The sequence below is a fragment of the Onychostoma macrolepis genome, chromosome 01 (assembly GCF_012432095.1).
Source record: "Onychostoma macrolepis isolate SWU-2019 chromosome 01, ASM1243209v1, whole genome shotgun sequence".
NCBI lineage: Eukaryota > Metazoa > Chordata > Actinopteri > Cypriniformes > Cyprinidae > Onychostoma > Onychostoma macrolepis.
In genome coordinates this window covers 21,271,205-21,298,734 of record NC_081155.1, presented here as the reverse complement: position 1 = coordinate 21,298,734, position 27,530 = coordinate 21,271,205, and the positions used below count along the sequence as shown (strand labels likewise).

At 36.1% G+C, this 27,530-nt stretch overlaps 1 protein-coding gene across 11 annotated transcripts in view; it reads left to right on the top strand.

Annotated features, from left to right (window-relative positions):
* The window catches only part of LOC131547855 (teneurin-3), a 642,274-nt gene that overhangs the window by 77,218 nt on the left and 537,526 nt on the right, over nt 1-27,530 (top strand). The window contains exons 1-2 of one of the 11 annotated variants that reach the window (XM_058788618.1): nt 11,266-11,566; nt 11,684-11,774. The exons of the other annotated variants lie outside the window; for them this stretch is intronic. The gene's annotated coding sequence lies outside the window, so the exon portion shown is untranslated. Of the gene's footprint in view, nt 1-11,265; nt 11,567-11,683; nt 11,775-27,530 lie in introns of those variants that run through there. 11 annotated transcript variants of the gene reach the window in all.

Below are 27,530 nucleotides of genomic sequence, written 5' to 3'. Positions count from 1 at the left end.
AGGCCTCATAAGTCAAGTTGAACTTGGAGGAAAAAGCGCCAAGTCATAACATGTGATCATCAAAAAATGAACTACTGAATAAGAAATCCAGCCACCAATTATTTTTACACAGCCATCCAATTGATTTTAATAAAATCACTGAACTGCCTGAGCGCTTTCTACACACAAACTTCCTGTGTTCAGAAGTGTACAGTTAGAAATCCATGGTCCATATTCAGAGCAAAGTGAACATGTTCTTTTTCTTCCAATACTTTAACTCATTTACAAAGCATAAACCAGCAGTTTAGCCATGCATATTCTGTGGTCTTAGGTGATTAATTGCATTTATGTGAATAAGATTTCTTCTGACATAAAGAAGATATGCGGCAGAACATAGGCACGATGATACTGTTTTTTTTTTGAAAATCCTATTTGTTAGCTCAGAAATCTGAAACACAGATCTTTCTAAAGGACAAAAATGGCCAGAGCTTGAAAACCTTTAATTGAATACCCCAAACTATTTACTGTAAATAATCGCACAGAACTAGAGTATTTATTTTGTAACAAAAGTGGTCAAATTAAATCATGTAATGATATAAATGAATAAGTTACTGACTGTGATACAGTTGTAATAAGTTTTCATCAGGACAATCTGGTCTCTCAAAGAAAATAGCTGAAGAACCCTGTAATAAACTAACACAAATTTAATTAAATGTAAATTGCAGGTTAGCAGGGAAATTGAAGTCATAAAGTTTTATTACCACTATTATTGTTATTTGTAATGAAAATGTGGCTTTTACATCCCATTATCACTGCACCTTGTCTATTCCTATCCCCTATTATCTTCACTGTTCTGTTCTCTTGCCTTCTATACCCATAACGTTTGCGCACTAATTTTATTTAAATAATAAATTGCTATTTGCAATTCTGGTTAGATGCGAACTGTATTTCATTGTCTTTTTTTTATTCGTAGAACACACAATGACAATAAAGTTGACTCTAATCTAATTTAGAATAGCTTCATATGAGGTGAATGTGAGTGTGGGTATAAACAGGATATTGTGATAGAGTTTGATAACTATATCATTGAGAGGCAATCTTGAGAGGAGGTTGTTGAAAATGCATTGTTTTGTGAATTAGAAAGAAACACAAAGGAGCCATTCTCTTTCCTTTCATACATAGAAAAGGTTAACAAAAGGAAAAATTCTTAATAAATAATAATTTGCCATATAGTTGTTGTTTTTAATTATTAAAAAGCACACGTTTTTCGTGTATCTTCACATTTAAGGTTGAATGTCTCTGAAGATTTGTTTTATATTTGTTTTAAAAGAGGAAATTTGTTTAATTTTAAATAAGGCAAAACTACTGTCTCTCTCTCCTCCAGTAATAATTCAGATATCAGCATCTATGCAAAATATATGAATTTATTTTAGATGTAGTATTTTAATTGATTCAAATATCAGTTTATGCTAGTTTTGGGGGAAATGCAAAATACAGCGATATCAATTAATGTTAATATTGTCTATTATTATTAGTAGTAAGGCAAGGCAGGTTTATTTATATAGCACGTTTCATACACAGTGGTAATTCAAAGTGCTTTACATAAAAGGAAGTGAAATATTAAAAATTATAATCACAACAATAAAAACAAGGAATTAAAAATAATAATAATAATAATAATAATCACAGCAATAAAAACGAAATTATATAAAAATGTATTTAAAATGAATTAAAACAGTTAAGAATAGAAAATGATTATAAAATACAGTGCAATCAGTGCGGACGTAACACAGTGCTCATTCAGTAAATGCACAGCTAAACAGATGAGTTTTGAGTCTGGATTTAAATGTGGCTAATGTTTTAGCACATCTGATCTCTTCTGGAAGCTGGTTCCAACTGCGGGCAGCATAATAGCTAAAAGCGGACTCCCCTTGTTTTGTGTGAACTCTTGGTGTTTCTCGATCCTAATGATCTGAGTGGTCTGTTAGGTTTATATTCAGTGAGCATATCTGCAATGTATTTAGGTCCTAGGCCATTGAGTGATTTATAAACGAGTAAAAGTACTTTAAAATCAATCCTAAATGTAACTGGAAGCCAGTGTAAGGACCTGAGGACTGGTGTGATATGCTCAGATTTTCTGGTTCTAGTCAGAATCCTGGCAGCAGCGTTCTGGATGAGCTGCAGCTGTCTAATGGTCTTCTTTGGAAGGCCAGTGAGGAGACCATTACAATAGTCCACCCTGCTGGTGATAAAGGCACGGACAAGTTTCTCCAAGTCTTGACTGGAAACAAAACATCTAATTCTTGCAATGTTTTTGAGATGATAGTATGCTGATTTAGTTACTGCTTTGACATGACTACTAAAACTAAGGTCTGTCTCCAGGGGGGATCGACCTGTTGCCCACTTCCCCACAACTTTCCTAGTCATGGTAGTGCGTTTCATTTAGTCGTTTCTCAATTTGTCACACATGATACTCTCATGGGTTTTTGAACAGTATTGCTTTACATACCCAGCAATTCACTTTTTCACACAAAGGCTCATAGAGTTTGTCTTTTTTCATCTGATATGTGACAGAGCCCGGCAGGAACCTATCTCACCCGATCTGACAAAAACGGTGCCATGACATTTCCTAATTCAATCCATTAATCTCTGTCAAAGAAATGTAGAGTGCATCACCTCTAATACCCATTTTATGAGTGACTGGAACAGCTCTGAGTTATTTGTCATTCAAGCAGTCTATAATTGCAAGAATGTAGATAAACAGCTACATTCCAAAGTTAAAATGTCCTTGAAATATAATTGCATTCAAGCATATATTGCTGAATGGCTTTCTTTTGCTATCCTAGAACAAGGCCAGGCAGTAGAGCAAAGACAGACAGATTCAGTGTGGCTGTATAAATGCATGTGTTTTTAAACTTCCTTTCTGAGCAGGCTCAGGGATGTTGGTGTTTTACATTACTTTGGAACACTTCCTGAGTTCTTTAGAAAAACAATTAAAGCTTGTGGGTACGTTTTGTACGTGGGAGATGAGAACCATCACAAAGTGTGCCATCGCAGCAAACAGATCAATATTTAATTAATCATGGTGTTTGAACTATGTAGGCCTATTATTGAGGATTTGCAAAGTCGCCTACTGCAGTGTTTAGAACTTGGCTCTAACTGTGATCTCTAACTGAGATGCAAGGCTGGATTATACAATAGGTCAGTGATATATATAGAACAAAATTTTTTATGTTATTTGGAAATATGATATGCGATTATTATTTTAAATAGTTTCTAATTAGCCAGCTTTGTCCATGCGTTTCTAAAAAGTTTGGAGCATGTTGCATTAGATGGAATATCATTCCCAACCAGTATTATGTTTATTTTCGTTTTTCGTTTTGTGCCTTTTACTTCCTTTCTCTGCTTTTGCATATGATGCAATGACAACTGCATTATCATAAACCTTTCATAAATGTCACATTTTTGGAAAGCTGTTACAAATATCTACTCTCATTATTCAAATACAGCATTAGCATCTTGTCTCTCACTAATATGCGCTACACTTGCCAAGGCAAGTGAATGAACTTGTCATTGTTGGGAGCTAATTTGTTGGAGAAAAAAAACAAAAAAACATTGCCAGGTGAAGCAGTTCACAGCTGAAGGGCGATAATTCAATCGGCTGTTAAATCAACTATCATTGCTTGACATTGTGCCTGCGTACAATTAGGTTTAGTTGGGGATGTGATGTGCTTGCAGAAATGCTCACAGGACACAGCCATGCTAATAAAACAGAGTCGGCACAACAGGATGGGAGCTGCCAGTGAGAGATTCACTTAGCATAGTAATCACATATCAGTTCCACAGCGTGGACTGTATGCTTATAATGTAAATAGCCTCTGCGGGGACACAACTGGAATCATGCTATGATATTAGCATGGTGGGGCAATTTATAATGAGAAGCTCGAAACGTCACAAGGTTCTATTTTATTTTATCTTTTTTTATATATTTTTTTGGGAGCATTACATTTGTGTGCTGACTTTTCTTGTATATTAAGTACATGCAGTGTACTTAATCGGTCTAAAAATCTGGAACAACATTGAAATGCACATTTTTGGATTTGAAATCTAGTTTAAAACGGGGGGGAAAAAACCTTTTAAATTTTAGAAAAATTTGAAACAAGAAATGTTACATGAAATTACGATGATACGTAGAAGTCAAAATTACCTTCTATAAGTTTAATGTGTAGCATCTAAATAATAAACACACACACACAAAATATAATATTTTATATATAGATATAATATTATTGAATTATGACTATTTATTTTTTAATAAGTAAAAGTAAAAACAGCCTTCTATTTCATATGTTTACTGTGTAATCTAAATAATAAATACACACACTCAAAATATAAAGTAATATATTACATATATATTAAATAAGACGAGTGAAATAGAAGCTAGCGATCACAGAGCTTTGACTTTTGGCCTCCACTGTATATGTGTATGTATCAATATTCATAATCAGTTATTTTTGTTTATTCACTGAATAATAATTTGTAAAACGACAGCAAGCAGTACCACATCACTCCAGTTAAATCCTTTTGTTTTGTATTCTTTTTTTTTTTTCTTTTTTTTATAAATCTTGCTTTGTGGCCCACACTTATCGCTACTACTTAAAAAAAAAAAAAAAAAATCAAACTCTTCAATTTCACAATCAAACTTGATAACCTTCTTCAATGACAAGCACATCTTCCATGTCTTTTTGCTTGTTTTTGTGCACATTGTATCTTAAAGATGATTGATTGTTACATGCAACCCTGTCACATTTGAAGTGAAAGAACCCATCAATTACGGTTTCACAATGTGTAGTTGAAAGTCAGATTCTGAATCTCTTTGGAGCCCGCACAAGTGGATGTGCCATACAGCTGGCATGATTTAAATTTAAAATCAGGTAGTTCAGGAGAATTAAAATTCAATTCAGTGACTTTCCAGACCGGAAAAGTGTCGATTAGAATTCATTTCTTGCACTCGGTTCACACCCTAAATTAGTGGAAGTGAAAGTCCACACGCCCCTGCCCTAAAAGTTACGTCATTTATTCCGTTACCTATATTAGATATTCAGGCTTTAAATAGCATATCTCCGGGACTCTGCTGTGTGTCACTTGCATAGCCTGCCCTGACTTTCCTCTACTCTCACTCAGTGCAGTGTCTGAGTATAGGCAAAATAATGAATTAGACAGGTTTGCTAATGTCCCTTAGCCCTCATGCACTTGGGGAACAGGAGAGCCCGGAAGAAGGTCAGCATTTCACATTCATTTCACATAAAAAAGGGAGCTCTTAAAAATGACCAAAAGCTCCATACGGGCAACTGCTACCTGAATTTATGACATTTCAAAGATACGATGACTATTTGTAGGCAAGCTGACACATGGCTTGGTCATCGCTGAATATATTGAAGTGTTAAAAATTTTATGTGGGATTGCTCAGTGATAACAAAAGGATTGTCAAAGTGGGGTGGTAAGCTCTACGTGTATATGTGCGGTGAATTATTGAGTGCTACCACAGGCTTTCTATGAATTATTGGTGTAAGACACCAGCTGACAGCACTATGTCAACCACAGAGAATCCAAATGCAGACAGTGCTCTTAAACCCCCTCCCACAAAAACTCCAACTATGTCATGGCAGGTGTTCTCATCCTGCAGTTAACCTGCAACAGAGCCTTCAGATGTTCTCTCACCCGCTCTCTGAGTTCTACTGTATACCAAAACACATTTAAACAGGACGAATTGAATACTTCATACACTTTTAACGAAATTCCAAGAAATGTCCTAGGTAGTGCTGAATTCTCAAGAATGTAGGGAAGACTTTCACATCAAGCGAATGTGTATATGATTCTAACCCCATCCCCAAACTTTACTCAAAGAAATATTCTAGGATTCTAGGTATGTTGGGTCTAGCTATAGATACAGTACATTCATACATTCATGACATCGAGAGGAACTTCAGACCTTGGAAATGAAGGGAGAGGAGGTGGAGAGAGTGTCCAGTTTTAAGTTCTTGGGCATCCATGTTAGTGAGAACCTTAAGTGGACTGTCAACACTGCTGCTCTGGTCAAAAAGGCCCAACAGAGACTTTACTTTCTCCGAACTTTGAGGAAGGCCCAACTCTTTGCCAGACTGTTGAAGTCGTTCTACCACTGTACGGTAGAAAGTATACTGACATATTGCATTACAGTCTGGTATGGAAATTGCTCAATGGCTGAAAGAGCTGCACTTCAAAGGGTTATTTTAAACCTCACAAAATATTATCGGACTTCCAATACCCCCCCTTGAGGACATCTACAGGCTTCGCTGTCATAGCAGAGCCTGCACTATTATCAAGGACAGCACTCACCCTTTCCACAGTTTGTTTGCACTACTGCCATCTGGAAGACGCTAAAGACTTGCACCTCCAGATTCAGAAACAGCTTTTATCCAACAGCCATATGCAAACTGAATTCTTCCTCCCCGTTTCTTTTTTCTTCATAATTACCCTTAAAATTTTGAAATTTATTTATACGTATGTTTTTTATGAGATTGAATGTAGATGGATATAGTTGCATTTCTATGAGAGATACGAAATTTCATTGTATGCTACATGCAATGACATTAATGGCATTCTGTGTTCTTGCTCGCTATATATATTTGAAGCCAGGTGGTGCAGCATGTTCAGGGTCTCAGACAAGGATTACATTAGAAGTATCGGGTTTTGCATTGATGTGCATTGATGAACTTGTATCTTATGGATTTGACAACCTTTTTAAATTGACTAATAAGCATAGCATTTAATCATTCCATTATATTACAACCTGGTAATTATTAGGTTATATACTCAGCAATATTGCTTGAAAATCCCAAAAGTTTATCGCGAAAGGGACTGTGGGAGAGAGAGAGAGAGAGAAGAGAGAGAGAAGAAAAAATCCTCTCAAATGCACTGCTGAAATCACTTATGACTGCAATTTCATTAAGAGTAAAAACAAATTAAATACATTTCACTTCCTAGTACCAAATATGCCTTTTTACTTCCCAAGGTGTCTTGTTTTCAGGCAGTTCTTTGTTGTTAAAAAAATGGATTTGATTTTTGTGATATTGCTCATGTCTGCCACATTGATACATTATTCCTTTAACGTTGTCACCAGTGATTTGGATGGAATTCATCTGAGCAGTAGTAGATACTTGTACTATGTGCAAGTTGTGTGGGGGCCCAGCATGATACAACAATATACTTTGCTGTGGTGTTGGACTCAACAGGCAAGAGAGAAATCCAGGATGGATGATGCTGTTTTCAGCTGCGGGGGAGAGCAAAAGTTTGTTTGAGAACTGCCTGTGGCTGAGTCTCTCCAAACGTACAGTATTCCTCTAATGCTGTAACATATTTACCCACAAGGCACTGGGGCAGTGGCTGCTGAACACTTCAGCTCTGATAGCCTTCTCTATAAGCCTTGTGCTGCAAATGCCTATAGGTAAACGTGTTGCTAGTTAAAGAAATCTGGTAATTAGTTGGATGAGTGGATGTATAATAATCATTTTTAAAAGCGTGATTTTTGCTTTTCAAATCCTGACATAGAAAAGCATAGAAATATAAAATTTTAATGATGGGATATGAAATTAAATTAGCACTATAATGTGTAACAGCCATTAAAGCACATTTTATGATAACGTGTCTTGTGAAATTAGGTTTTGAATATTTGAGTGTAAATTTTCCAACTATTTAGCAGTTGTGTCATCACTGTTTGAGATAGACACAGAATGGTATGGGCATTTATTTGCAAGATTTTTAGTTGGAACTTGTTGGTTTTCTACATTTCTTCACTTTTAGCAGTGCAACCCCAAAAACTAATGCCATCAAAAAACCATCCAGCGTGTTGAATATAAATGTTTAATCTGACATTTATTTGCAGTCCAGTGGGTTTCATTTGAATGATGTAAATCTGCTGAAGTGTTTACCCTCAGCCCAAGTTGTCAACAGCCGCTGAATTTTACAATCCGTGAAGGAGAGCAAGCTCTCACCAAATTTTAGAGACAGTTCACATGTGCTTAATGCAGAGGAAAACGAGATGCATGCAAATACTGTAATAGTCTCGATATCTAATGGAAAATTGTTATGCATAATAATCTAAGTTGAAATACAATTTTTTTTTAACCAAAATCTAAGTGACTAATTTATTTACCTTGTATTCATTTAGAAAGCAATATTAGTTATAAGATCTTATTAAATTGTTTATATTTTACTACTTAATTTACACTCTAGCAACTTCCCAGATGGCAAAACCAAAAAGTTGATCTTTAAAAAATAAATAAAAAAATCTTGAACATTTAAAAAAAAAAAAAAAAAAAAGGGATTTTTATAGCCACAAATGTCATCAGGTCAAACTCAGCTGGCTGAAGGCAATGTTGTCTTAATGATAAAAAAAATGTGAGTTGCCTCACTGTACACCGCTGTCATGTGGCCAGCCGAGAATTTCAGAAAGAACAGAGGTGGTTTGCCAAGCAGAACTAACGAAGGGCCTGTGGATGATGCCGACTCCTGAACACGAGAAACGAGGAAGGGGTGAAGATGTATAGATTCTTAAGTCTGCTGGAGTGTAATTCTCACATATGCTTTAGCAGAAGCCCAACCAGACATAAAGTTCATTTCTCCGCAATGAATAACCTTGATTTGAGCACAGAAAGAATTGGGAATTTCAATAAAGCTTAAGCCGTACTTTATTTTCTCTGTTTGAAATGTGTTGACTTGCCAGTCCCTTGTGGGTGTTTTCACAGGCATGCAAGCAATCTTTCGAGTTATTATTTCTTCTTCTGTTTTCCTTGTTACTGTAAGTTTATGAGGATGGTGCCCATATATTCCCAAAATGCTATGCAGAAGGGAAACTAAAACTCACCCTGGTGTAATAAACAATTTGATTTTTAATAAGCGCAGCATGACTCGAACATCGGGATCCTTTTAAACACGTACTGTCACGGTAATGACTATGTTTCATACGGGACAGTTAAAAGGATATTATTGGGAGAGCTGGTGTGGGTTAGTCTCCTTCGTTTTATTGTTCGCTCATATGCAATCGTACTGCTCGCAAAGTATAATCTAACTGCCCTGCAGTTTACCCCTCAGATGAGCAGGAAAATGAATGAAAGCTGATTAAAATACTCAACCACAGTTTTGTCCTTTGCCACAGCCAGAAGCTTAAAATACAGAAAATGCTTGAGTGTGAGGTTTTATGATTACTTCAGTAGACTAGAAAAACAACGTCTTACCTGTTAGTTGCACTCAGCTTATAGGCCAGGTTTAAAGCTGTACCAAAGAAACCTTTATATTTCCCAGAAGTTTTACCAAACCTTCTCTACAGTATATTCTGTAAATATTTCTTTCATTTTTAATATGCATTTATTTGTTTTAGCACTTAGCAACTATGAAATTCACTGCAATAAAACAGTGCATTTCATATTAAGATATCAAGATATTAAGATTCTTGCCTCAGTTTAATAAAATAAGCCAACAAAAATGATTAAAAATGAATAACAACTAACAAATAAAAAATGTTCTTAATTTTGCAAAGCTTGTCCAAAAGACCTACAGAATGACAGCATACTGTGCAATGAACACAGTTTGCCTCAGTTGCAGAATTGTCCGTTTTAATTCTCAGAGACTCACTAAGGCAATATTGCAACAATATATTTGTTTTCTTTTAGGCTACTAAATATGTGTAAACACTGTACAGTATATTACAGTAGCCTAACACTCTGGAGTGTATCACAGCAACAATTTTGCCAGGAGGATAAAATAAATTGAGTATTTAACAATTTATACAATTTCATGCTCTTACTTCCAACAATGTGATAGGAAATAATAATAATAATAATAATAATAATAATAGAATCCACCAAAAATATCTACATTTAAAAAAAAAAAAATGAAATAATAATAATAATAATAATAATAATAATAATAATACATCTTTCAGTTTGAAATGCATCTGCACCATAGGCCTCCAAATTTTCAGGTCCTTTACATTGGTTCAGTGGTGTGTAAAATATCCCAGGAACTAAAAACTTAATAGGGCTGCTCTGTCATCGTGGTCTCTTTAGGCCGCGTTTACACTGCTTGGTTCAAGTGATCCAATTCCGATTATTTTTTTATTCCCATGTGGCACAAACCGTGTAAGCAGGAAAAGAATCACATGGATTCCGATATTCTCCGATCGGTTTCAGGCCTCATTCATATGTGGAAATAAACCAGATATGAATCGGATACGTGCATTTGCGCCTGCAGTGTAAGCTGACAAATCGGATATTCCCCTGTAAATGCGATTTATTCGTCATTGAAAAGTGATTTTTTTTTTTTTTTTTTTTACATTTCGCGGTACAGACATACCTGTAACAAATGAAACATCTCTAGCTGAGTGGCAGAGTATTAACCTCGTTCGTTTGTGTTAAAAGGCGCTGAAATGTGTTGCTTTTGAAATCACGCTGAGAGCTCGTTCTGCTGTCAGTGACGGCGGCTCGCGCTCAAACGAGCGCTTCAGTCCTGTTCGTTCCATTGAAAGCACAAAATAAAATGCACACAAACATGTCCCTGCCTTTGATATGCAATCACTGATGAACGCATTTGGTTTTAATTTCTAAAGAAACAGACGATGTGACATGCTTAACAATATCTACCACTTGAGTATTATTCCACTCGCAAGCTTTCAGCGGAGCTGCGTAGGCCTACTGGTCCTGAAAAAATTGTACTAGGCTATATAATTATTTTGATCTATAGATGTAACTATTGCATTAAAAACCTTTCTATATGAATTCCATGTCAATAAATTAAACTCAATGTACTATTCAAATTGATTTATGATGTCATGCATGCTATTTTTGGGTTGTTTCACCAAGTGCAGTGTAAAATGCACACATCCGATACGTTCACTTTTAAAAGAAATGTAAGCACGTCGTCCAGAAAATCGGATATAGTCACAAAATCGGAATTGGTCATCAAGACCTGCTGTGTAAATTAATTTCAGGTTCCGAGCTTGCTGGGAAGGATTCTCAAGGCAATCAAAGTCAGGAAAGTCAAAGTGTATGCACATGTACATGTAAAAGTTAACATTTTCTCAAAATAAATAAAAAGAAAATAATTCATTCTTAAACAAAACAGGCTTAAAATCACTATTTGTATTACAATGGTTTCATAAAAGCAATTTTAAAATGGGTATAAAATGAAAATAGATAATAATTGTCAATGATGGGCTCTCTGAGAGTAAAAGATGCATGGACATCTGATAATCCAGGGTTAACCTGTCACGAGACCCGTGCGTGATGTTCAGGGGTTAAAACAAAGATGCGCACGAGAGAGTCGCTGTTTCCCTCCACAGACACCATGCGCTCTTCCACAAAGTGCACTCGCTCATCCTTGTAGGACCTCAGTCAGTGGTCAGTGCACACACACACACACACTTACTTTGCATCTTCTCCCCGCGGAGGCTGCTCTTCAGCACCCAGCGCGAGAACAATTCCCCAACTTCACTTCACGTGCGCTCGAGACGCCGCGCGCGCACACTCACATTCTGTCACATTTATCGACGGTAAGCTCACGCAAGAAAACCTCTGTCTGACTGACTGTCTCTGAGAAGTAGAAAGAGAGAGAGAGAAAGAGAAAGAGAGAATTTCTCCTCACCGAGCTGCTTATTTTCTCTGTCAAGCGTGTATCATCCGCTGTGTGGTGAAAAGCGCAGACCTGCGTGGGACCGATTTCCCGCCGCTGCAAGGAAACACCAACCGTCCTCCTGAAAGGTAAAAGTTACCTCACACCTCTTCAATGTGTCTTTGTAGGTTATGCCTGTTTGTTGTTCTTTCTTTTTTTCATTTGTTTACATTAAGACATACATTTATGTGAAGTGACAAACTCATAAAAACGGGTGATGGGTGGGTGTTTGTAATTCGTTTTCAGTGGCTGTTCATGATCACCAACGTGAAATTTGTATTTACGTGCAGAACATACTGTTATTTTTGGATAAATTAAGTGAATGTGATTAGATATAATTTATCAGCCTCATACGTATTGCTCAGCAGTAGCTCAATTAATCGTGTTATACCTGTTGATGCCTCTCATAACACCCATTAAAGTATCTGTAGCTACAGGTCTAATAATTACCTCCCTTGAAAGAAAGAAAGAAAAAAAACAAAAAAAACTTTGCTCATTCCTGATAAAAAACATTTCTAATCCAATGCAAGATTAATGGAAAAAAGAAAGCAAAATAATTAAATTGTCATTTATGTTTTTATAATTGACCACCTAGCATACAATTTAGGCTGCTATTATCCTTCTGATATACAGAAGTACAAAGACTTTGTCTGGAGAAACTGTGGATGGAAGTTGAGAGTTTTGCTTGCAATCTAATTGGTCATTGTTAAGGTGTTTCATATTGCATTTAAGAGGGACTTACAGATATGTTGAGCACAGAGTAATACAATAATTGGTTTTGGTTAGCATGCAACCTACTCATTTTTTTCAACAATATAACGGTCTGATAACAAATGCAGATTATACATTTTTATTGTCTTTTTACTTTGATGGTGATTAATTGACTACATAATAAAACATTACATTAATTATGGATATTTGTATGTCAAAAATATATTCATAACTCAATAACAGCAATAATTGTATCTATAAATTATGCAGTCTAAATAGCTGTAGATCTTAATTTCTTTATGTGCTGTAACGCTATGCATTTCTTATTTGCAAATAATTAGTTGCGACGCAAAATGTTTAGTAATATACGCAAACAATACACTGTTTTTTCCTCAATCAAAAAACCTATTCACACCCAATATTGAAAAAAAGCTAATAAACCATTTAGTACAAAATTCTGAATGTCGGTTAAACCGATTATTGTTCTTTCCGAATCGTTTTTATATGTTAAGCTATATATTGAGTTTTTATGAACTATACTGTAGCTATACAGTAGCTTTCAATCCTTCATTATCTCTATTGACAAAAGTCTTGTACTTAGTCTGTCATGCTCTGAGAAATTAGCATCTAAAGAAATTTACACTGCGCTTAACAATAAAGAAACATTTATCATGTGTCATCTATATATTGTGTATAGGTTTGATTGTAGGTGTGTAAAAATTTCTTGTGAATATTCAAATGAAATTTCTGCTGCACTTCAGTGTGGCATTTTGAAATTATATATTCTAAGCAATGTTGGAGATTTACAGTAGACTTGAGAACAGGGGCGGCGTTTCTGTATGGCAGAGTATGGCAGTCGCCATACCCTAGCCCAGTCAGGTGTGCCGTGGAAAATTATCTAAACTTCATATCTCTAGAATATTTTGTTAATATAATTTTAAATCAGTGCTATTGGTCTTCCTTATGTCTGTTTGAGGGCTTTACAAATATTTAACCAATGAAAAGCAATTAAAAGAGCTCGTCAGTAAAACTTAGTAACGCCATTGGATCCTCAAACTATCAGCGAAACCTCGTAACTTCACCCCGCCTCCATTCAGAATGAAGCTCCGCGCACAGCCTGGAAGAGACAGATCTCCGCTTGTTCGCAATGCAAGGGTAAATAAATAACTGATGTTTGAATAAGCTACATATAAGCCCATTGAATAAGCCCATATAGATACAATAGACGTTAACCTTTAATGTTAAGTTGATGAAAGCGTAATGTGATGCACTCAGATACAGCCGTTCTAAAGACGGACAAAACACAGGTCTCTGTCATTCGCTGGTCAGAAACCTTGTTAACTCCATTTGAGCTTGATTTTCATATAATGTTAAGTGCAAGTGTCTGATAAAACCACAATACCAACTCTGATGACGCAGTGTTTAATTACTGAAACCCCATATTTCAGTGCTTTCAGTGTGCCGTGGGATTTTTATTTATTTATTTGATATATTTATTATCTCCCCCAACCATACCCTATGGTTTTGTGAAACGCCGCCACTGCTTGAGACAATGATAAAAAGATCAATATTCAGTGTGTCTATCACAAATCATAGTAGTTCAGTCATAATAAAGTGCAGTATGACTCCATCTTGTATCTACCATTCCTGGAAGGCAAGAATTGAAATGTTCCCCACACATGCACCTCAGAAACTTAATAGCACTACTCAGAGACCATGTTTAAATTGAGATGATCCAAGAAACGCGTTATTGAAATTGCTATACTTCACACTTGTAAATGTGTTATTTCTCAGTAATGGGTAATTATGAGCGCTGTTCCCGCATTCAGATGCGTCTGATGTCCTTACAGAGGAGTTTTATTGCAGATGATAGTCTTTGCACTAGTTGAAATACCTGGAAATGGGCCCAGGAACAGGTGCCAAACAACACAATTAAGGGATCAATAGGGTGATGAGACAGCTGGGGAGAGAAAGTGAGAGAGAAAGATAGGGTGGGGGGATCAGGTGGTAGAGAGGGGCAGAGAAACCAAAAGAGATGTTGTAATTAAGGCTAAATGGGGGTGAAGAGACACCAGAGAATGCATCCAAGCGGTAATTTGTTTTTTATTGAATATATTTATCAACATTAAATGACTTTTTTATTTTGGAAACAGGAAAGTAACTTTAGCCCGGGCTGGCCGCATACATAAATCTGATGATTCAACGTAGCAGCGAGCAGCTGTTGTGCTCATGAGGGCATTTTCCAAGCGCAGGGGTAGTTGATAGATCATGGCCGCACCGCACTCATTGAAATTGATTACCAATATGCATCATTTGTTTTCTTTATTGCACCTTTCCTCATTTAGAAAGAAACTCAAGAATTTAATAATGTCAGTCACTCACTATGAGTTCTGGGATATATTACAGCTTACAAATAATTACCACTGGAAATTCAGTTTTATTATTACGCTGTTTGTTTAGAATCAGTTGCGCTTTACTTTTCAAGTAGCGCTCATCAGTGTGATTGCTCAACTGCTGCTAAAAGGCATTATAGCATGTTGGGAAAAATGGTGTTTATTGCTCGTGAAACATTGTAGTCAATATCTGCTGTCTCTTCTGAAGGCGCCAAGTACATTTAGAGTCAGGTCACACTATTTTGGATTGTACCAGTCAAACATTGAAACCATGCAGTTTGCTGCATGTTACTACTGAATGTGTTCTATAGTAGCGTTTGTATTCTGAGCATGTGTGAGCAGAGACCCTTTCATGACCCTTGCAGTAGCCATATAAGTTCACAAGAGATAGTGGTCTGATCCCTTCCTCTGAAGTTACAGACAGTCGCACAAATCTCTTGAGTGTTGCTCAAGATTGAAGCTTTATCAACTACTCAGGTGTGCCAGCCTGCAGGAGGACCTCTGAAATGTTTAATTGCAGCTGGAGATACCTATAAGGCAGCGACAGTGTATCACTTATTCGCACCAGCAGTGTGCTGATTTAGGGGTGTAATTTCTTAATTACACTTCTTTAATTAAGGCATGGAAGGAGGTTATTGCATTGTTTGACTTAATTCTCTGTGAGTCTTTTCATTCAAAATATAACTCAATACCTCCGGTGCCTGAGTTTTTTTTTTTTTTTTGTCAAATTTGAAATTAAATTGCTTTTCCTTCTGATATAATGATACAATAGACAATTTAGAATGAGGATAACAATGCATCAGTTTTCCCACAATCAAGCAGTCTGGATGAAAATGGCAGGTCTCTATCTGAACTGTACCTGGGAGGTTAGTTTTGACAAAGCAAATCTGACAGATGTATTTGACTTTGGTGACCTCACGTTTTTTACAGCCCTTTCATGTTCTTTCCTGGGTGTGTGAGTGACTGTTTTACCAAACTGAAATGTATTGATGGAATCCTTTTCTGTAGTCTAGCGTGTGGTTTAAACTTTTAAAGTATGTTCTCTAAATGTTCACATTTTGCGCTGAACTAAAGAAACTAAGGCTGAAGCAGGTCTAAACTAATCAGAACAAAAGCAAAAGTGTTAAATAGCATGTACTGTGGCTCTGTTTAATCCATCATTTAAAATAAATTTAAAATATTTATCATTTTAACTTTTTTATTCTAGTTTTCTTAGTCGACACTCCTGAAAGTCACAGTCCAACATTCCACTTTCAATATTTCAGTTAATGAAAGCTCAGAGGACCAGTTGAATGGTTTCTCTTGTAAAGGTTTGCAGTGATGTGAATGTTTTTTTCATTTACAGTGTAACACACATCATTAAGCCATAGACTAATACTAATTCTTGTATGTTTTCTATGTACTATGCATTTACATAAATTCAATCAAGGAAAAGAGCCAAGCAAAGCGTGGCACTGGGAAAACAGAAAACATTGCGGTTTCATTTTCTGTAGTTGAGGTGAAGGGTCTGATATACAGTGTGGTGCATGGGGTTCATAGGTGGCTGTTTGCATTATGAAGCTGTATTTTTTTTTTTTTCTTTTTAAGGATCAAAAGCAATTGCAAGATACTGTACTCTGTGCAAGGTCAAACTTGCCAACAGACAAGTATGGATATTATGTACACATTGCATTTATTTAAATTAATTGTTCTTGGAAATCAAGAAATTATATTTCTTGGAATCTTAATGGCTGAAAAAGAAGAAAATATTTTAATTTTCTTCTCAATGGAGGCTTCATATTATCAAGTTTACAGTTGTTAAACTTGTCTGAAATGGCAGTGCGTAGGTGGCTAACCTCAATAAAATGATAGAGAAGTGGGATTGTGAAATGAAAATTTAGGTGGCAAAATACTGAGGAGCCCTTATTCCTGAGTCAAACATAGAACCGTAATTCAGTGAAAGTGTCTTGACATTTCTTGTGTGCCGGAGGTCACCTCAGCTTTAATATCAGTACAATGAAGTTGCCAATGTTTTTGCATGCTGCTTGTGACTCCAAAGTAACACTGCTCTAGGTCCCCAACAGGTGGCCAGTTTTGGAGGGCAAGGAGTAAAAGGAAAAAAAGGTGCGAGTAAAAATTGGCTTGGTCAGTGACTATATTGGAGACTGCAACAGAATACATTGTTTCATTTGAATCATGCACATTACTTACATCAGCAAGGGTCAGGTCATCATTCAGTTTAAATAAAAGTCATTCAAACCATTTCTTTTTGCTAAACAAAATGGAAATATGAGTGTTTTTCCTGTATCTGTAGTTTTTTGTGACGGGTGCAGTTTTACCAGAGACGTAAATTGTCTCATCTTATATATGCAGTAAATGACACTATAGCTGGTTCTGGTGCTGGTGCTAATAATAATAATAATAATAATAATAGTAGTAATAATAATAATAATATTATTATTAATAATAATAATAATAATAATAAAAAGCTAACAAATATAAGGACAACAATGATAATTTTGTTAAAAGGACAAAAATGTAATTTTGAAAAAACAAACAAATAAACCAAAACAATTAATGGCTAGTAAGCAATACTTTAAATATTTTCAATTCACTTGCCATTGCCAAACAATTTTGGACTTCTACACATTCAGAGGGCAGTGGTGACACCAGAATGAAAATATTTGTTTCTGCTTAGCTAAAAATACAGAATTATATTAAAGACATATGTTTGCACTCTTGTCCCTGACTACATACATTTAAATAGGCTATTGCATTTTATTAAACAATGTAATTTATTATTAATAATCAAACAGCTTGAATGTCTGAGTTTCCATTCTAGTCTAATTCTATATAAATTTTTTTTTAAAACTTTCACAATACACAATGCATATAGACGCTATCCATGATACATGGATTTTGCATTTTTGCGTTTCGATATATTGTAACACAATATATTGTTAAACCTGTATAAAATAACTTAATAGTTAGAGCATATGAAAATGTTTTTTTAATGCAATTTTTTATTTTTTTTAGCTGTTCATAAGCAGTAAACTGGGATTTTAATAAGGTCACTTTGACTGGATTTTCACGATAAAGGGTAATATATCTCTGTGTTTTGCTGCCTGACCTCTAAGCGTTGAGTAGAAACAATAGAGCTGTTGTGAGTGTTCTTATCATTCATTTATTGCTTTGGTTTTTCTCTCTCAGCATTCTAAAGGTTTCTGTTGATTTGTTATTGCTCAACTTCCTTTGTAATTACTAGTTGGTTGTACAAATCCAAAAGAGACGGAGAACATCCCGATTTCTGTGTGTGTGACTGGCATGCCTGCAAACTAAAATCAATACTGCAATGTATTGCTCATCCCCTACTCTTCCCAGAATTTCTAATGGTGGATTTTCTGGCCATGCCCATGACTTTATTTTTAACAGCTGCAGAAAACTTCCTTTTATTGTTACACAGTAGCTTTTTAGAACGAAGAACAGATGACACATTGATTGATGTCTAAATTGGTGATTTCCCTCCTCGTCCCCTTCACTTAAAATTAAGGACATCAGAAAGAATAAAAGCCGTACAGCCAAAGAGTGGCATCTGTGATGGAACTGGGAAGTGAGAAATGAACGGCAGAGTGAACTGGGATTGACTAAAACACTCAGAAAACACAGCAGTACTGATTTGAAATGGTCTTTGTTGGTGTTGAAGAACATGTATCTGTGTGTGGTAGCTTTCTGTTCATCTTCTCGCTAATGCAGTTTTCTTTGTATCAAAAAACATCATTGATCATTTTGATCATTTTAATTTACTCAAATATCCGACAGATAAATCTACCAATCTGCTTTTCGGGGTCTTTATTTTAAGTGTACCAGGAATCATATCATTTATAATGAAGCCATATGATATGATTTATGAAGTAAGGACATTGTAGGAAAATGCACTTGATACACTTGGTCATCTGTGCTCCTGCTTGCTCTTTATACTCTTTATATGTTTACACATTAGTCTGGCAGCACAACAGCAAGTGGGTATTGGCAATGCATTTATGTCATAGACATAATTAATTTAGTATTTTCTTAAGTCTGCTGGCGTTACATTCTGCTGTGAATGTTGTATTATGCACGGTATCGCAACATTTAACCAGTATGAGTACATCAGATTACCTGACACTTACACTGATAGTATTGGAATTTGGCAATTTGAACCAAATTTCTAGTTTTAATTAAATCTAAAATAATATTTGTTGGATTGATTTTTCTGAGAAAAAAATATCAGGTTCACTATTGATGAGATGCGAGGTGAGGTGATGGTTAAATTTACTTTTTGTTGTGTCTTTGTTGTGCATTAAAGCCCCCATTTACAGATGCGAGTACAGATGAGTTTATATTAGACACACATGCTTTTGAAATTGTATCTATAGAGATTTGTAGTATTCCGTTGTCACTCATAATAAGGTTTAGCAAAACCTCTATTTTGGGATATTGATCGTTTAAAATCAGTATTTCATTGCTTGAAAATGACATGAATAATAAAATAATAATAAAAAATAAATAAAATAAAATGAATAAAATAAATAAATAAATAAATTTAAAAAAAACTCTTTCTCCTTATTTATTCCTTCCCTTGCTAGCTTGTACTTATTTAAACAATGCCTGAGACTTGGTGTTACAAGCACTTCGTTTGTCGGATTGCCTCTTCAAGATGAATTGCTTTATGTATTCCCTAAATTGTAAGTCGCTTTGGATAAAAGCGTCTGCAAAATGACTAAATGTAAATGTAAATGAATAATTGCAATGATTTAGCGTTACAGTTAATTTATTTAATTTTTTTTAAGAAACGTATGCTAGAATCTTTATTTTTTTGATGCGCATTAAATGAATGACGTGTTGTAATAACTTATTATATATAACTTATCATTCATAAAATGAAATTGTTATTTTCTAACCAAAAGCGAATTTTTTATGTTCTATTTCAGTTTTCTGCCCAGAATTTTTGGATTCAACTTCAGCCCAAAATTTTTAATTTCGGTGCATTGCTATTACAAATAAATATTGTTAAAATGTCATATGTTGTAGAAGTGTCCTTTAGGTTGTAGTTTAAATGACATTCAAAGTGTGCTGCATCTCCTAGCAAGTTTCGTCATGCTCTCGCAACCGCATTAAACTTCCCCAACAGCAATCTGTTGCCCATTCTTTGGGGACTACAGAGTTAGTAGGGGTGAAAATTGCCCTTTCTCTGGGTGATAATTTGCTGAAAGCCTCTCCATTTGACATTATAGGTGGATATGAAGTCAGTGCTGGCTCTTTGGGCCTCGTATATTTGTCTCCTGACCTGTGGCGGCAGTGCAGGGTGATGCTTTCTCCCCCCTAGACACAGTGGTTTTTGAGAGAGGTGAAAACCAGCTGTCTGTCACCATCTGCCTTTTTATAAAACCTCAGCCTCTCCCAGCTGTGTGCCATGTGACATTCAAAATGTTTTTGGCACCTTTTAATGGGAAGCAGCACAGGAACTATGTGTATGGATTGGAACTGTCTTCTTTACTCGTTTTCAGGCATATGGGTTCAGAGGGGCTTCTTCTAGAGGCTTTGATTGGCTCAGACATGTATTCCTCCAATAATCAGAACTGGAGAATAGAGAGATTTCTTATTAAGATGAGTGGATGCCAAGCATGCTTTTAAACAATGAACAATTTCAAGACTCGCAGACATTTTGTATATTACTCTTTGGAATAAAGTGATTTGAAATGTAATAGGTTTTAATCTGACATGTCAGGCAGGAAATTGTGCAGTCAGGTTTCAACACTCTAACAGTATTGAGGTCAACAGAGTATTTGAAATTTTGAATTTAGAAACAATATAGGTGCGTTGTATATAGATACAGACTCTGGAGAAATATATTAACCTTCTTTGAAAGGCGTGATGACATCAGGATATTTGATGAGTGGGCACTAAAATGAAAAACGTACATAGCTGGAAGCTTTTCTGCCTAACAGTTTCAATTCGCTCAGAAGGCTTCCTTGTGGACTAGAATTGTAATTAAGTTTGGGACTTCAGTCAGATATCTCTAACTATAGCAGCTTGATTTACATACAGTAGAAAACGGTTGAACTCTCACATCAGTATATTTGTGAAATGCCAGACAAAGTTTGATCAGAACTCACTTTATTTCATCCTTGAACTTGTATATTTGATTGGACATGCACTTAAATGTATGCTGTGTTTGAAAGCTTTACTGTCTTGGATTACTGAAAAACTATATAAATAACATTAATGGAATTGACTGTACTCTGTGCACTGTATTTATAATGTGTTTGTCAGTCCTTGAGTTGAGAAATGCTTTTCTTAACGGCAGTTTCTTGTCTTTGTCGGCAGACATCAGTAGACGTTTGAGGTAGATGTTTACCTATGAACATAGCTTTGTTTAAACAGACATAATTGTCATAAATATCTTTTAAGTTGTTTGATGGGACTGAATGTTTAGTCTGATAGGTGTTCAATCATATAATACACAAAAAGCCCACAGCTAAAATTCATACTTGAAACGCAAAGTTTGTTTTCCAAGTTGCCCACAGACCTTGAAATTGATCTGCCATGAATATTTAAACACCTTTCCCTTATTAACCTGAAGACACAAAGGTCAGATGTGCCTTTAAAGACCAAATTTTAATGAAACACTGTCATTGAAAAGGCATTAGCTTACATGCTTAGCGTGGCTTGTAGTTTTTAGCAGAACATTAAAGCGTTCCTGGTGTGAGTTTACACAAGCATCGGCAAGGTGGAGATGGCACTGCATCAAGATCACGGAACTGAGGAGCAAGCGGCCATTGGCACTCTGACCCTTATCATAGTGTCCTCTCATCTTTCCGCTGTGCTTTCCTTTTCCCTTCATTTCTCTCTCCAGCCCACAGCCACTTGTAATTACCGCATCTCTCACTTCACTCCCCAGCGGCACATCAGCAAAGTGTTCTTATGACAAGGCAGGACTCATCGTGCCATGGTTAAGAGCTGAAGCCTGTTTCTCACACTGTTTAGCAAAGACTGTCAAAATATCTCTTCACTGATGGTTTCAACCAGGGGCCCTGCTATTTCAGAGTTGTTATTGTGTTACGTTAGGCAGATTGACATTTGGCATTTGGTTTCTAAATAGAAATTGGCAGGTAAAGACTAACATCAGATGGGAGTCAACCCAAGCTATGACAGATTTTATATTGATGATGAAAAGAGGTCTGATTGTGATAGTATTCGTTATTATAGAAATGAGGAAAAATCCCGTTAGTCATGATCAAGCATTTGCATTGGGGTGTTAATTCCAATTGGCTAGAATGATGCCCTGCAGCTCACTTGTGAAAGTGTCATTCATTATCAAGTTGAATTCTCATTGCCCTCTGACTGCCAGTTAAGTAAGAGGCTGTCTCATTCATATTAGCCATTGAGCCTAATGTTTATATAGCTCCGATAGGTGGCCACTTCACTTTTCCTTTCTCTTTTTCCTGTTCTACATGTTGTCTTGACCTTGGTAGAATGCATCAATGAAATGAAAACGGTTTCAATGTATTGTCATTGAAACATAAGGAAATTCAGAACGATGGAGCTGAAATAGCTGAAATGAGATCCTATAGTATGGGCAGACAAAGACTACCCCATTGTTATATATGTGGTTCCTCTTGACGGCATGTCGTTTTTCTAATTCAGACATGAGTAATTACAGCTGGACTTGCCTAGCTAATAGTGACCTACAAACAGCTGAAATTGGAGCAGTATAAATGAAGTGGCCATCTAACGGAGCCCTCAATTATGCTCTCCATAAATAGATGCTTGAATACATTGATCTATTTTTTTTTTAAAAGTATGCTGAAAAGAAGCAGTGCATTGCTTCGCAAAATGAATCCGCATCATCAAAGAGCTGTTTGACACTGTTTGAGATTTGTTTTTGACAGTATAATATATTTTTATTTTTTTTAATAATATTTATTATTTCCCTTGAGTTCTAATGATAATTGTGAGTTTCCTTTCTTCATATTGTGTTTTTCACTGTCATTGTGTTTTGGGCAAAGAAGGTTAGGACCATTATTTCATGTGTGTCCCAAGACATTATCTGATTCTTTGTAGATCCTCGTTTTAAACATTGCTTATAGTAGCATATCCTTATTTATACACAGTATTATACTGAAGGGCACAAAAAGATCAAATTACACCACCGCCAACTGTGTGACAATGAGATGTTCTAAAATATTCAAAACATTTATACTACTATACATTTTAAACAATCACTTTTTAACTTATGTTCTATTCATTACCTCTTCATGTTGATAGTAGCATGTGTGCCTAAGCTTTATGGCTTGCTGCGGTTTTTATCCTAACCCCTCGCTTTCGAATATCTGTCATGTTTTCTTCTTTTTTTTTCCCCCCACAGTAATTTTACTCCATTTGTTATAAACCAGGGAAATAATCACATAATCACCAGATATTTTGAATTAATTTTGTTGTGAAGGACACAGTATGCACCTGGTAAAATTAGAGCACATTTTAATAAATGGTCCTTTGGGAATTGATTAGGTTAATATACTGTTCATATAATGAGCAATAGTACAAATATGAAGTGCTATTCTTGAATGGACACTGTGGCTTGTTCTTTGGATAAGTTAATAATTGCAGGGATAACACATTATTTATTATATGTTATGGTCACCTTTGACATAGAAACACTAAAATGTAAAATAGTATGAATAAAGTATAAAAGTGTAAACAAACAAACAAACACAGGGCTCGAAATTAACTTTTTTACTTGGTAGCACTGGTGCTCCCAACTTTAAAAAGTTAGGAGCACCAGCAAAAATGTATTATATTAAACAGTCTTCTATATATTAACAGATTTCATCTTTACATTCTTAACTTTAATGCAGATTGGTTAATATTAGTGGTGGGCATAGATTAATTTTTTTAATCTAGATTAATCTCACTGTAATCTTGGAATTAATCTAGATTAATCTAGATTAAAATGGCTCATTTGAATTCTGCCAAGTAGATCAGAATAAGTTTACTACTAGTAGTAAACAACTAGCAGTCATCAAGAATTTAATATTGATAATAATATTTGATGACATTGTATGATTATTCCTTAAAGATAAGGTTTTAATAGTTTTAGTAGTAGTAGCCGTTCTGCCCAATGTCTTCAAGTGAAACCGAACTTTTATTTTGACGGGTTGCCGTGAGGATAGTTTTTCTCAAATGAAACGCTCGAATGCTCATGAAGTGACTCTCAGAGCAGTTCTGGAGATGTTGTTCATAGTGAGACGACAGACGTTAATATCGCCGCAAGCGTCGCGCGCTTCTGTATGAGTAGTGAACAAACCCGTGCGTCTGCGCCATACATTAACACAGAGACACACAGAAGTCATATTTAAATAGACGTTTTGCGGTTTAATATTTACAAATAGGAGTGGGAGTGTGCTCACTTGTGTGTGCGCTTACATTTGTTTGTGTGTGTGTGTGTGCGAACCGGGGCGGAACGCGATACAGAGAGCGCAACCATGTAACGTAGAGACAGAAATGACTTGCCGATTTCCATCGGGAAGCTTCTTAAAAATAAATTTTCCCTGAAGCAAACCGGCGGCTTCATAGCTGCATCCATGTTAGCACGCATACACACAGGTTCGAAGACTCGTTCTCGCCCCCTACAGTGCAATTCGGCTAGGTATACATCCGCGCTAAAATATCAAGGTGAAAGTCTTCATAGCTTGCGTAGTATAGATCCAGCTCCCAACCCAACTTTGAGAATAGATTAACGGCGATATTTTTTTTTATCACCCGATAAGAGTCTCACGTTAACGCAGCACGTTAACGCCGATAACGGCCCACCACTAGTTAATATATTAGCTGTCAATCACCCAGTCACTGCTTTCTGCTGTCAGGTGACAGGGAGCTATAACTACCGCAGGAAATGCAAAGGGCTAAAGAAGAGAGAAAATGAAAAGAAACACTGACAGATTCCTTTCGTAAACCACCTAAGTTAATCTGCTTAATTTGCTTGTGTTATTGTGCTGATCTTGTGTTATTGTGATGGTAGTCTTAAGGACTACCGTGGACAGCTGATTTTGATATTCTTCATATTCTGTGGGGTTGGCAGTTCACAGCAGTGATAGAAATTAATCTTTTGCAATAAGTTTAAATTGATTTTTACCTTTTATGGTCATTTTCACAATTAAGCCATTTTTTCTAAAAGTGTGCATCATCATTTGAGTCAAATTCTTACATTTAATCAGTCAATTAGAATAATTTGGGCTGTTATCAAGCAAATTAAATCGGTATCAACAAAATTCATCTTTGAATTTGAATTTCTGAAGTGGCATTTAGATGCACTTACACCCTGCTTAATGCAGGACATGAATGCATTTAATCTGCAGTTACACATGCATATATAATGTTTTAATACTGTAAACGTAAAACGTTGAATACTTATTTGAAATTATTTTAAAAAAATTAAAAGATACTTTAAATGTGAAATTACAATCGCCAGTAGGTGGCATCAAGTCACTGTTAATAAGTGAGTCACTGCGATTGAACTTAATAATTTAAACGGTTGATTCATTCAGGATGTTGCTCAGAGACATGAAAGTGTGTGGCTTTGTTTGGAATGATTTTTGTTGTTGAAATGAAGCAAAAACAGGAAATATGGTGTCTAAAACGCAAGTCTCGTAATATTCACTTCTTGTTTATTGAACTGTTGTATAAAATCAATATCACATTTGTAATCATGCTGATTTTTGGAGGAAAAAACAGAACTGTTCGTGTGATATTAACTATATGAAATGATATAAAGCCCCCGTATCTTGAATTTTGTTATGCATTTTAATAGACTGAATCATGCAGTGAAAACGCACTGTAAATGCGCACGCGCACTAGTCGAACCTACTAGACTTCATCACTTCATGTATGCGTGCACTCTCTGTAGGTGTTTGGTTTGGTTTTTGCAATATACTCGATAATGTCAAATTGCACATCGTTAAAACAACAATTACAATATTATCGCAGCCCCTTACGTGAGCATCCTGACAATTAAAGGCCTTAACGATTGAACCTGATGATCCTGAAAATTTTGCCACACACTTGTCCCTGCATTTCTTGTGTTTGGCACTCTCTCTGTATTTAACCGAGCTCTCGAGCTTAAAATGTGTAGATTCGGTGCCGAATGCTGTTAGTATTACCTGCAAACTCCGTCCCACAGGCTTTAAAGTGAATACAGTGCATAGAGCACAGTGCATTTTCATAGCGGAGCCAATCGAAGTCTTTCAACCATTCTCTCCAAAAACCGTACGCCGCCTTTTCAGCTGGTGGGTCAACATTCACCACATGATCGCTATCATCAGCATCGTTATTTGTAACTTTAGGTGGTTTACAAAAATAAATCTGTCAGTGTTTCCTTTCATTTTCTCTTTTCTTCAGCCCTTTGCATTTCCCGCGGTAGTTAGCTCCCTGTCACCTGACAGCGAAAAGCAGTGACTGAGTGATTGACAGCTAATATTAACCAATCTAAAATCTGCATTGAATTTTAAGAATGTAAAGATTAAGTTATGTAACGTTTGATAGAATGGCAGGCCGGTCACCGTATCAGCTCACAGAAGGCACATAACTGTGAACGTTTTTAGACGTTGAAAACAGGTCGCAGTACAACAATTATATGCACTCGCACAAATGCTCCCAAATATATTTTGAGGTTGCACAGATTAAATTATGGGAGCATATGCGACCAAAATGGTTGCAATTTCGAGCCTTGAAACAACAAAAAAATTAATAGTAGTGACATTGATTACAAAAAATGCCAGAGCTTGAACAAGTTTTCTTGCCAACTTCAAAATTCTCTAAACATGAATGTAGTGTTTGATTTGAACTTCAAAAGCCTTTTTTTTTTATTTGTCTGCACCTCTGATATTATGAATACCTTGACATTTTTCTGTGGTTCATCATGTTCCAAATGCATTCAGGCATGACACACTGCACGTGTCATAACCAGCCAGGAGGATTATTGTGCTAAATGAGCGGCATTAACGTCTTTGATAAATTGTTTTTAAATCTGCTTGTAATTTCATTGGCAGTAAATTTCCACAACTCAGAAAGCAGTCATCTATTCCTCAATATCAGTTTACATGACCCCTCCCAACTTGGCTTCTAACTGTGTTAGCTCCTAAACTAAAGTGGTCATTAGGTGCTTTTTTTTTCTCTACGGCTCGGCAAGTAATGTTGGTAAAATGCTAATGCTTAATAATGATCCCTTCGTCCATTTCTGGATTACTTTTCAGCTGAATGGCAATGCATCAAAACATAAAGCATTTTGAGGCTCATTAAGGAGGCATTATACGATGAGGTCTGCGGAGCGGTCACATGGGCCTAGTGATGGATGTGAAAGCGATCCGCTGCTGAAACCCGGTTAGGTCAAATCTCTGCGGTAAAGAGGGCTGCTCTTTGACATGAGGAGGAGGAGGAGGAGGGCCCGCCACCGGACCCGGCCCATCAGAGCATCATTAGTGTCCACTTTGAGCCAGTGACAGGAATTCCATTCCAGACTGAACTTCAGACCTGAGTGTGGGGCGCTGATAGCTTGCAGAATCACACGCATGGGAGTAATAAAGGGCTTTATGCAGTGTTGATGCTGTCTTCTAGCATATACTGTATGCAGAAGTATATATTTTCGAAATCGATGGGTTCCCTGAATGCCTTTGTAAAATAGCTGATATATACACAGTGACTGCACAGCATATGCTGTAAAGAATC